This window comes from Bombina bombina, chromosome 5, assembly GCF_027579735.1.
Source record: "Bombina bombina isolate aBomBom1 chromosome 5, aBomBom1.pri, whole genome shotgun sequence".
Classification (NCBI taxonomy): domain Eukaryota; kingdom Metazoa; phylum Chordata; class Amphibia; order Anura; family Bombinatoridae; genus Bombina; species Bombina bombina.
Window position 1 is genome coordinate 927292996 of NC_069503.1, and position 13009 is coordinate 927306004.

The 13009-nt window shown below is 36.6% G+C and overlaps 1 protein-coding gene across 1 annotated transcript in view; it reads left to right on the plus strand.

Annotated features, from left to right (window-relative positions):
- The window catches only part of C5H8orf34 (chromosome 5 C8orf34 homolog), a 603345-nt gene that overhangs the window by 172079 nt on the left and 418257 nt on the right, over positions 1–13009 (plus strand). The gene's annotated exons all lie outside the window — the stretch shown is intronic.

Below are 13009 nucleotides of genomic sequence, written 5' to 3' on the forward strand. Positions count from 1 at the left end.
TTTATATATATATATATATATATATATATATATATATATATATATATATATATATATATATATATATATATATAATTTCCTGGGTGCACTGTATGGTAGATAGGTAGAGACTTCAAGGAAAGAAGAGGCACTCACAGGTCATAGTTAACACAAATTTTATTAATAGTTAATCAATTCAGTCAGTCTGACTGAATTAATGAACTATTAATACAATTTGTGTTAACTAAGACCTGTGAGTGCCTCTTCTTTCCTTGAAGTTTCTATATATATTCAGTATATATATATATATATATATATATATATATATATATATATAGAACAGTTTTTTTTAAAAATCATGTGTACTCGTTATTTTTTCACACCTAGGTGATAAAAGACATTTATTTTTGAAAAATTACTTTTGAGGATAATTCTTATTTTATTGTATTTTTGAGGATAACACTTTCAGTTCAATACTTGCACTATCTTGCACACCATTGATTAAAGGGACATTAAACCCACAATTTTTCTTTCATGATTCATATGGAGAATACCATTTTAAACAACTTTCTAATTGACTTCTGTTATCTAATTTGCTTCATTCTCCTGATATTCTTTCCTGAAAAGCATATCTAGATAGGCTCAGTAGCTTCTGATTGGTGGCTGCACATAGATGCCTCCTGTGATTGGCTCACCCAGAGAAGAGAACTTTATGAGACCTGTTTTTGGAGGTCTAAATTGCTGGTGAGCAAGGTGAAGGACTGTGAGAAAATTAGATTTGGTAAATGAAAGTTAAACAAAAGAAGAGTAATTTTAGTTTAAATATGAGATTTTCTGAGGAGTTTGTCAATAAGTCTAATATTTTGAGACTTTTGTCACAGTCTTGATTAAAGTGTTTTAGAGCAATGATTATGGTTTAATTTGTTTTGCTATAAGATTACATATGATTACAAATATTGTTATTGCCTCTACTTGCGTTATTTATATATAACCTAATCATAAAGCATATCCAAATGTTATATCCATTTCAATTACAGTAGCAATACAGAAATACAATAGCAAGATGCAATTATACACATTTAAACATGATACTCAAATATTGTCTCTGCTTTATAAAAAAGAAAATGATTCAAGATTCAAGTAAGCCAACTTTTTCTGTGGAGATTGCACCTACCTGCAGTAAGGTCCTGGTAACTAGTTGAACATAATCGTGTACTTGTTTATTTGCTTTTAAATCTAAGCATATTTTAGTTAGGGACAGAAGATCTAACTCTCTTCTTTCTGATGAGGTTATCTAAGAAGTCTCGTCAGTACTGTGTGGTCCCTCATACAATTTTAGAAAGGCAAATTTTAGCTTGAAAACGGTTTATCGTGGGTTCTGATGTGAATGAGGCACAAAGATCAACAGGTTTAACTACTGCTCTTTCATATACATGATAGAACAATTTTTAGTAATATGTTCATTTAAAATAAAATCTCTCTACTCTAGACAATACTAGCAGACATAGGAAATGTCATATGACAAATATAGTAAAGTTGTCACAAAATACAGTACAATAGTACAAGTTGATAGCAAAATAAGGCCTAGATTTAGAGTTTGGCGGTAGCCGTGAAAACCAGCGTTAGAGGCTCCTAACGCTGGTTTTAGGCTACCGCCGGTATTTGGAGTCAGTCAGGAAAGGGTCTAACGCTCACTTTCCAGCCGCGACTTTTCCATACCGCAGATCCCCTTACGTCAATTGCGTATCCTATCTTTTCAATGGGATCTTTCTAACTCCGGTATTTAGAGTCGTGTCTGAAGTGAGCGTTAGAAATCTAACGACAAAACTCCAGCCGCAGAAAAAAGTCAGTAGTTAAGAGCTTTCTGGGCTAACGCCGGTTTATAAAGCTCTTAACTACTGTGCTCTAAAGTACACTAACACCCATAAACTACCTATGTACCCCTAAACCGAGGCCCCCCCACATCGCCGCCACTCGATTACATTTTTTTAACCCCTAATCTGCCGACCGCCACCTACGTTATAGTTATGTACCCCTAATCTGCTGCCCCTAACACCGCCGACCCCTATATTATATTTATTAACCCTAACCTGCCCCCCACAACGTCGCCGCCAGCTACCTACAATAATTAACCCCTAATCTGCCGCTCCGTAAACCGCCGCTACCTACATTATCCCTATGTACCCCTAATCTGCTGCCCCTAACACCGCCAACCCCTATATTATATTTATTAACCCCTAATCTGCCCCCCTCAACGTCGCCTCCACCTGCCTACACTTATTAACCCCTAATCTGCCGAGCGGACCGCACCGCTACTATAATAAAGTTATTAACCCCTAATCCGCCTCACTCCCGCCTCAATAACCCTATAATAAATAGTATTAACCCCTAATCTGCCCTCCCTAACATCGCCGACACCTAACTTCAATTATTAACCCCTAATCTGCCGACTGGAGCTCACCGCTATTCTAATAAATGTATTAACCCCTAAAGCTAAGTCTAACCCTAACACTCCCCTAAATTAAATATAATTTTAATCTAACGAAATTAATTAACTCTTCTTAAATAAATTATTCCTATTTAAAGCTAAATACTTACCTGTAAAATAAATCCTAATATAGCTACAATATAAATTATATTTATATTATAGCTATTTTAGGATTTATATTTATTTTACAGGTAACTTTGTATTTATTTTAACTAGGTACAATAGCTATTAAATAGTTAATAACTATTTAATAGCTAAAATAGTTAAAATAATTACAAATTTACCTGTAAAATAAATCCTAACCTAAGTTACAATTAAACCTAACACTAAACTATCAATAAATAAATTAAATACAATTCCTACAAATAAATACAATGAAATAAACTAACTAAAGTGCAAAAAATAAAAAAGAACTAAGTTACAAAAAATAAAAAAATATTTACAAACATTAGAAAAATATTACAACAATTTTAAACTAATTACACCTACTCTAAGCCCCCTAATAAAATAACAAAGATCCCCAAAATAAAAAAATGCCCTACCCTATTCTAAATTACTAAATTTCAAAGCTCTTTTACCTTACCAGCCCTGAACAGGGCCCTTTGCGGGGCATGCCCCAAGAAGTTCAGCTCTTTTGCCTGTAAAAAAAAACATACAATACCCCCCCCAACATTACAACCCACCACCCACATACCCCTAATCTAACCCAAACCCCCCTTAAATAAACCTAACACTAAGCCCCTGAAGATCTTCCTACCTTGAGTCGTCTTCACCCAGCCGAGCCAAATTCTTCATCCAAGCGGAGCAAGAAGAGGTCCTCCATCCGGTAGAAGTCTTCATCCAAGCGGAGCAAGAAGAGGTCCTCCATCCGGTAGAAGTCTTCATCCAAGCGGGGCAGAAGAGGTCTTCCATCCGATTGAAGTCTTCATCCAAGCGGCATCCATCCGGAGCGGAGCGGCAGCATCCTGAAGACCTCCGACGCGGAACATCCATCCTGGCCGACGACTGAACGACGAATGACGGTTCCTTTAAATGACGTCATCCAAGATGGCGTCCCTCGAATTCCGATTGGCTGATAGGATTCTATCAGCCAATCGGAATTAAGGTAGGAATATTCTGATTGGCTGATGGAATCAGCCAATCAGAATCAAGTTCAATCCGATTGGCTGATCCAATCAGCCAATCAGATTGAGCTCGCATTCTATTGGCTGTTCCGATCAGCCAATAGAATGCGAGCTCAATCTGATTGGCTGATCGGATCAGCCAATCGGATTGAACTTGATTCTGATTGGCTGACTCCATCAGCCAATCAGAATATTCCTACCTTAATTCCGATTGGCTAATAGAATCCTATCAGCCAATCGGAATTCGAGGGACGCCATCTTGGATGACGTCATTTAAAGGAACCGTCATTCGTCGTTCAGTCGTCGGCCAGGATGGATGTTCCGCGTCGGAGGTCTTCAGGATGCTGCCGCTCCGCTCCGGATGGATGCCGCTTGGATGAAGACTTCAATCGGATGGAAGACCTCTTCTGCCCCGCTTGGATGAAGACTTCTACCGGATGGAGGACCTCTTCTTGCTCCGCTTGGATGAAGAATTTGGCTCGGCTGGGTGAAGACGACTCAAGGTAGGAAGATCTTCAGGGGCTTAGTGTTAGGTTTATTTAAGGGGGGTTTGGGTTAGATTAGGGGTATGTGGGTGGTGGGTTGTAATGTTGGGGGGGGGTATTGTATGTTTTTTTTTACTGTCAAAAGAGCTGAACTTCTTGGGGCATGCCCCGCAAAGGGCCCTGTTCAGGGCTGGTAAGGTAAAAGAGCTTTGAACTTTAGTAATTTAGAATAGGGTAGGGCATTTTTTTATTTTGGGGGTCTTTGTTATTTTATTAGGGGGCTTAGAGTAGGTGTAATTAGTTTAAAATTGTTGTAATATTTTTCTAATGTTTGTAAATATTTTTTTATTTTTTGTAACTTAGTTCTTTTTTATTTTTTGTACTTTAGTTAGTTTATTTCATTGTATTTATTTGTAGGAATTGTATTTAATTTATTTATTTATAGTGTAGTGTTAGGTTTAATTGTAGATAATTATAGGTATTTTATTTAATTAATTTATTGATAGTGTAGTGTTAGGTTTATTTGTAACTTAGGTTAGGATTTATTTTACAGGTAAATTTGTAATTATTTTAACTATTTTAGCTATTAAATAGTTCTTAACTATTTAATAGCTATTGTACCTGGTTTAAATAAATACAAAGTTGCCTGTAAAATAAATATTAATCCTAAAATTAAAGATATTGCAGAACTAGAAAAAGTTCAGAGAAGGGCCACAAAGCTAATAAGGGGATTGGAGAAATTAACCTATGAGGAGAGGCTAGCCAAACTGGGTCTGTTTTCTTTAGAAAAAAGGCGCTTGAGAGGTGACATAATTACTTTATATAAAAATATTTAAGGCCCATATACAGAGATGGCAGAAGCTCTGTTTATTCCAAGAAAATTGTTTCTGACAAGAGGTCATAATTTAAGGTTGGAGGAAAGGAGATTTAATCTCCTGCAACCCAAACGTTTTTTCACTGTAAGAGCAATAAAATTGTGGAACTCATTACCAAAGGAGGTAGTGAATGCCAATACCATAGATACATTTAAAAATAGTCTGGATAAATTTCTGTATATAAACAAAATTCATGGATATGATTGCTAGTATTAAATGGGTCACATTTTAATGGGGTTATTTAAGATTAACTGGAGCTTTTTGTAAGTATTTTAGATTTGTATAGGTTGAACTCGATGGACTTCAGTCTTTTTTCAACCTTATCTGCTATGTTACTATGTTACTATGTTACTATGTAAAATAGCTATAATATAATTATAATTTATATTGTAGCTATATTAGGGTTTATTTTACAGGTAAGTATTTAGCTTTAAATAGGAATAATTTATTTAATAAGAGTTAATTAATTTCGTTAGATGTAAATGATATTTAACTTAGGGGGGTGTTAGTGTTAGGGTTAGACTTAGCTTTAGGGGTTAATACATTTATTAGAATAGCGGTGAGCTCTAGTCGGCAGATTAGGGGTTAATGTTTGAAGTTAGGTGTCGGCGATGTTAGGGAGGGCAGATTAGGGGTTAATACTATTTATTATAGGGTTAGTGAGGCGGATTAGGGGTTAATAACTTTATTATAATAGCGGTGCGGTCCGCTCGGCAGATTAGGGGTTAATAAGTGTAGGCAGGTGGAGGCGACGTTGTGGGGAGCAGATTAGGGGTTAATAAATATAATATAGGGGTCGGCGGTGTTAGGGGCAGCAGATTAGGGGTACATAGGGATAATGTAAGTAGCAGCGGTTTACAAAGCGGCAGATTAGGGGTTAATAATAATATGCAGGGGTCAGCGATAGCGGGGGCGGCAGATTAGGGGTTAATAAGTGTAAGGTTAGGGGTGTTTAGACTTTGGGTACATGTTAGAGTGTTAGGTGCAGACGTAGGAAGTGTTTCCCCATAGCAAACAATGGGGCTGCGTTAGGAGCTGAACACAGCTTTTTTGCAGGTGTTAGGTTTTTTTTCAGCTCAAACTGCCCCATTGTTTCCTATGGGGGAATCGTGCACGAGCACGTTTTTGAAGCTGGCCGCTTCCGTAAGCAACTCTGGTATCGAGAGTTGTAGTGGCGTTAAATATGCTGTACGCTCCTTTTTTGGAGCCTAACGCAGCCATTCTGTGGACTCTCAATACCAGAGTTATTTTAAAGGTGCGGCCAGAAAAAAGCATGCGTAGCTAACGCACCCCTTTGGCCGCAGAACTCTAAATCTAGCCGTAAGTAACCTAGTATGAGCATTAGAAACCTCAATTGTTTAATTTTGTAAGCATTTATGAATGGCTAATAAGCTGGCCACTCATGGACTATTTTATACAGGAAATACTGGTATGGCAAGTTAGCCATTTCGGGGACCTTGTTAGGTCCCATGTCACGTGCGAGTTAGGAGAATGGAATCTTGTTATGAAGTAGTAGGATATAAGTTGATATTGTAAATAGTATATACATTTGCATATTAGTTTTTAGCGGGTAAGCACCGCCTGAGATAATAATCATCGGGCAATAGCCGCTTTTAGGTGAGGGGGTGGAGCCTTTTAGACTGCTAGAGGCATGTGGCAAGGTTAAAGGGGTAAGTGTAGCTGAGGAAAGTTAGATAATTATTAGTTCTTCTAAAATGACATTGGGTTTCTCATGGATCCAAGAAAAAATATAGTATTATTATAAAGTAGGAGAGTTAGTGAAATTAACTTTAGGATAGAATATTAACATGTAACTATTATGAGCCAAAGATAACTAGCACCTGCAACTGATAGCAATTAAACTATAGCAGGTGTAGACAAGTGTAAAGTATACAGATAGCCAAAAGCTCTGATGCCTGCTAGAGAAATTAGCCGTATTGGAGTTGTAGTAGAAATGCACAATGATGAACAGATTACTCAAAATAGCCATCAGTTACACTAGCAGTGGCAAATTATACGTAGGATGACAGCAACAGTATTGGTGAGGAATCTAAATTCAGAGATTCTCTAATGAAGAGTTAATCTAATAACCTTAAGAATGTGGAATTATACGTATACTTATACTTAAGGGGCAAAGGTAGCTAGATGTGAATAGTATACAGTACATCTGACCTTCTCCAATTTTCTAGGTAATTTGTAGGGAAGAATATTTGACACCTAATGTTGTATTGAAACCTCTATGTGAAGCAATTATACATAAAAATGTAAGTGTATATGCAGATCTTAACATTGTAAAAGTACCTCCATAGTTATATTTCCTCCTAGGCTCTATTGATATATTGAAAAATTATGCCACGCTAACAATACCGCTCAGAATGTGGGGTATCCAGGAGAAAAATGTTAGTAAGCACCTTTACAGTATATTTATTTTGGCTATAATCAGTGAGCTGTTCCGGCCGCAGACAGCACACTTGTAAAGTGAAGTAAATTACAATAGGCCAGCCATTTAAATTGTGATTGCAGCGTCAGGATTTATAACAAACAAGCTGCCTAGGAGGTATATGGAAATTATATATCTTATGTGAGCCTGCAGGACTGTAAAATAAACCCGGTGGTAGAGAGTTGAATACCTCCTCACAACCATTAATTTGTACAGAGTACATTACAGAAGGTAAGTAAAAAAAACAGAATGGGAACAAGACAATAATGGAGTGATAATAAATAAATGGAAAGGGACTATCAACCTCCAATGCTAAGTACTACATCAATCCTGGGGACTAAAGGATACAGACAAAAGTCCAGAGTTGATATATTAAGGGGAGAGTAGGAGGGCATACATGACATACACATACAACATACCCTTAAATCAATTAAACATTTCACTATGCATTTACAGCATATATAACCTAAAGTCAAACGTTTTATTTAGGCACATCATATAACATAGATCTTTAGATGTGAAGAAACAACCAAGATCAAAGTGACTATCCCGCACTGGCTGGGGAGACTAAATCTAGATGATTTTAAGGACCAGGATCCCCAAGAGGGCTGATAGCTCAAAGGAGGTACAGTGCTAATGATCTATAAGTTGCAATAAAACATCATATCAAATAAACAAATATAAGTAAAAGCAATCGTCTCATAGTCTGGTAGGTACAATATATTTCTATATATAAACATCAGACAATAAAGTCATCATTATTATATACGCCAATATGAGACATAGCTATACCGTCCTTTTGAGTGGATTGTAAAATGTTAGCCATAGATATGCTACCTGATCCCTGTACTGGTGCCTGTAGGTTGGCAGTTGGCATAATAGGGACAGTGGTCATAGCAGTGGAGATGAGGGTGCCGTTGGGGATATTCTCAAGAGTGCGTCTGGGCCTTTAAGAGCGGGTAGGTATATGCACTCTGAGTCACTTTTGGCTATGCTGGCTTGAATACCTTTATGAATTTAGGGTCCCCAATCATCACCGGATCGCAGTGCGGATCTCCCTGCCGCGTCGGGTGGCCGGCCACATCCACCCACGCTAGCAGTTGTTTCTCTCCAGCCGTGCCATTAAACCTGGTATCCCTAATTGTGGCTTGACCATTATCTGTCTCATGACTCTGATAGGATTGATTATTTTCCTGCGGCTGTGTGAGCAAGCCCTCTCGAGCTGGTGAACTTCTCTGGACAAACTCAGCTACGGTCAAGATAGGGTATGAGTACCCGTGCTGCATACCATTATTTGAACCATCCGCCATTTTATGGTCTGCGTCCTCTTCTTTTGTAGGTTGGTCCTTAATTATGGATGTGAGACAAGCAAAGGAGTCATCTACCTGTTCAGCTAGGACCATCAAAAGGGTCCGAATTCTTATGTAAGAAATCTCATCCATGTTTAAGCGATTCCCACCACCTAGAAGAAGCAGTCAGGTCAACCCGTAGTTTGCTCTCTCTGTGAGTATTATTTCGTCCCAGTTGTCAGGAGCTAAGAAGAAAAAGGGGTGGGGGGGTTCAAAGGCCCTGGTCGTTGAAGCAGCCCTCAATGCATTCATTTTCTCAGATCCTTTAGATTGTGGGTGAAATAAGATCATATCGGTTAAAGTTTCCACTTTAGAAGAGCATAAGATAAAGTCTGAGTGATATGGCTGCTGCTTTCCGCTGTCAGGCCCTCTTCATAAAGGAGTACTGTATCGCCGTTCCCAATATGAGCATACACCCAAGAATGTCGTCTTTATGGATGTGAGCTTCTGCTCGGAAAGTTATAAGAGAATAGTATAGCTTTTTTACATGGAAATCGTAATATAATTAGTAGGAGCTTCAAGGAAACATGTCTGATCGCTTCAGTGGTTAGCTCCGGCCCCCTTAAAATAGTATTTTATTAAATAATTCTAATTATGTTTTGCAAAAATACTTTGTGAAAGAATGTTAAATTTGTTGCATGCAGTGGTGTATTGATATTTTTTTGCACTGGGAAATCTCTAGCCATTGCTAGAGTAGAGTATTAATATAATATCCTATGAGGGGTATAGATGAGATATTCATACGAATATATATATATATATATATATATATATATATATTTATATATATATATATATATATATATATATATATATATATACGAGTACACCTTGAAATCCTACTTTGGATATTATTTATCTTACGTGTAAGCTCTATTTTGACTACCTCATTATATTCAACCACCCCCTATACGTGAAGATTGCCATTGCTAGAGTAGAGTATTAATATAATATCCTATGAGGGGTATAGATGAGATATTCATACAAATATATATATATATATATATATATATATATATACATACACGAGTACACCTTGAAATCCTACTTTGGATATTATTTATCTTACGTGTAAGCTCTATTTTGACTACCTCATTATATTCAACCACCCCCTATACGTGAAGATTGTAATAAGAAGTTGTGGGGACTTTGTTAGGGGTATTACACTGTACACCAATACCTGGTGCCTAATAACGTGATCTCATTCTGTTAAAAATAATTTCATCCTCCAATAATGGTGAAGTCTACACTAAGCTGCTATTTTCACTCGCACTGACTAGTTTCATAATAAGGGCTACTCAGCCCGTTTGAATACCACCCACGTATTATATCAGTCACTGGCCACTTATTATACCTTTCTTATCCCCCCAATTTCCACGTTTGTGGTATTGTATAAAGTATCTACAGTATATTACTCCAGCCCACTTTTACAGAAGATCACCATTACTGTACATATAGTCTAGCAATTATCCCAGGTGTACAGGGAGTTACACCACTGTGTTTTTATAGTTCTATTTTTCTTTTTACGTTTGTTATCAATAAAAGTTAAGTTTTAACACCGTCCTTCTGGAGTTTTTCCGCCAATCTCCTTCCCATTGCAACATAGTTTAGAATAAATAAGAGAGTGTTGTTGAGTGCTGCTAATGTACACACTTTCGAGTTATCCACTGGTTTCTTGTATTCAGTTTCAGGTCTATTTCAACACTAAAGTTTTTTATTTCATGATTCAGATAGAGCATATATTTTTAATTAACTTTCCAACTTCTATTATGAATTTTGCTTCAATCTCTTGGTATCCTTTATTGAAGGAGCAGGAATGCACTACAGGTAGCTAGCTGAACACGTTGGTAAGCCAATGACAAGAGACATATATGTGCAGCTTCCAATCACAAGCCAGCTTAAGCTCCTGAGCCTACCTACATATGTTTTTCAACAAAGGATTCCAATTGAACGATGCAAATTAGGTAAGAGAAGTAAAAAGTAGTTTAAAAGTGTATGGACTATCTGAATCATGAAAGAACAATTTTAGTTTTCATCTCCCTTTAATGTCCCTTTAAATCTCTGTTATGTATGTGGCTTTAAATGGGTTACATCCATATTTTTAGGTTGTAATAGGCATTTATGTTAAATCACTGTTCTCTATTAAAGGGACACTGTACCCAAAAATTTTCTTTCCTGATTCAGATTGAGCATGAAATTTTAAACAACTTTTTAATTTACTCCTATTAACAAATTTTCTTAATTCTCTTGGTATCTTTATTTGAAATGCAAGAATGTAAGTTTAGATGCCGGCCCATTTTTGGTGAACAACCTGGGTTGTCCTTGCTGATTGGTGGATAAATTCATCCACCAATAAAAAAGTGCTGTCCAGAGTACTGAAACCAAAAAAAAGCTTAGATGCCTTCTTTTTCAAATAGTGATAGCAAGAGAACGAAGAAAAATTGATAATAGGAGTAAATTAGAAAGTTGCTTAAAATTGCATGCTCAATCTGAATCCCGAAAGAAATTTTTTCGGTACAATGTCCCTTTAATGTCCACTGCTCCTCTTAATGGTGGCATGAGAATACATTCATTTACAAAATGTTTCATATTTTGGCATGGATGATGAGGCAGCAGATTTTAGTGTTCTTAGGGCAGCACAGAAAACTAAATACACCACTGATTATATTGATCCACTTCACAAATTGTCTCCAAAATTAGAACTTCAGTGTATATGAACGTGTTATGTGTAGAAAAAGCATAAAAATAAAAAAAGGAATATGCAAATTAAAGAGTACAAACATCATAGGCAGTTTCTAAAATGAGGTGCAAAAATAGCAGCACAACCTTATTTAAATAATCTTGAAACCTTGAAAATAGCAATATTTTATGCAATTTGATATGTAAGATTTGTGGGCCAAAATTGTTTTATTTACTTTGTAGGATCTTTTGCTAAATCAAAGCAAATGTTTTAGCACAGAAAGCTATTTCGAGGGAATACAAGCTAAGATATTTCTAATGAATCATGATTGATTTATACTTGATCTGACACTGCCATCTGCCATGGTTCCTTTAAAGCAATTTTGTAAAAATCTATATAAACTTTAACTTTCCTTGCAATTTTAATCAAAGTTATTGTGATAAAAATGCTGACTCCACAATTACACTGTTCATTTTTTATTTTTTTGTGTGCCATAAGCTTTGATAACCATATACTGGTCTATATTTCTTTCCAATATTGTTTTAAATATTGCTCCATTTTTTCATTAACCCCTTAACAACCATGACATACTGGTCGTTAATGGATTGTGTGGCTATAATAGGATGGGTCTTGCCGTGAGCGGCAAGACTGCACTATTAGACCCTCCCTTCGGAAGGCTTGCTAAAATAGCACTGTCTTTCCGCTGGCGGTGAGAGCACGCTATTGAAAGCGGCACCCCCATATTAAGACCAGCAACATACAGTATTAAGCGATTAATATAATTTTTAAAAAGTGGTAAAGATCGTCACTAAATGGAACTACAACACACAAACAAGAAATGAGGGCCGCCTCTACCTCAAGTTATATAAGTTTATGAAACAGTATTAAATAATGTTACATTAATGTTAAGGCACTAAGCATACTTGACAAACAAATACAGTTGCAGATTAAACTTGAACATTGTATCAAAATATAGACACGATAAAGTAAGACAATCATATTTAGCGCATTTGCTGAATATCTGTTGACATACAGTGATACATAGGTACATAAGTAGTAATGCAGAAAAAAAACAAATTAAACCTAAATTTAATTTTTTTTGTTTTTTTTTTGTTTGTTTTTTTTAAATAATTTTTTATTGAAGTTAAAGTAGAGATTAACAAACAAGGATCGCCCTTGAACAAGTGTTACATCGAGGTGGAAAATACATTACATGTATCTTGATACAAATAACAGAACAGTATGAACATATATGAGTAAATTGGCATTACAAGGCTTAACACAATAATTGATAAGAATTAGGGCGAAATAGAATCAAACTTCATTTTATGTTATGTGGTATATGATCTCCATCAAGCAATGGAGGGCGCACTTTGTACTGTGTAAGATAATAGTGACAGCTTGTGGAGAGTTGGCAAATGGATTGGCCACTTTTGGGCCAACGTGTATAAAGGGGGGAGGGGGGGAATAGCAGCGGGCAAAAGCCGCTCGATATAATGAGGGGGGGGATGGAGGGCGGAGCCAGCCAGCATGTCAGTTTAGTGATCGCTGCTGAGTCTCTAAGAGGATGTTAGTTTCAAAGTCTAAGT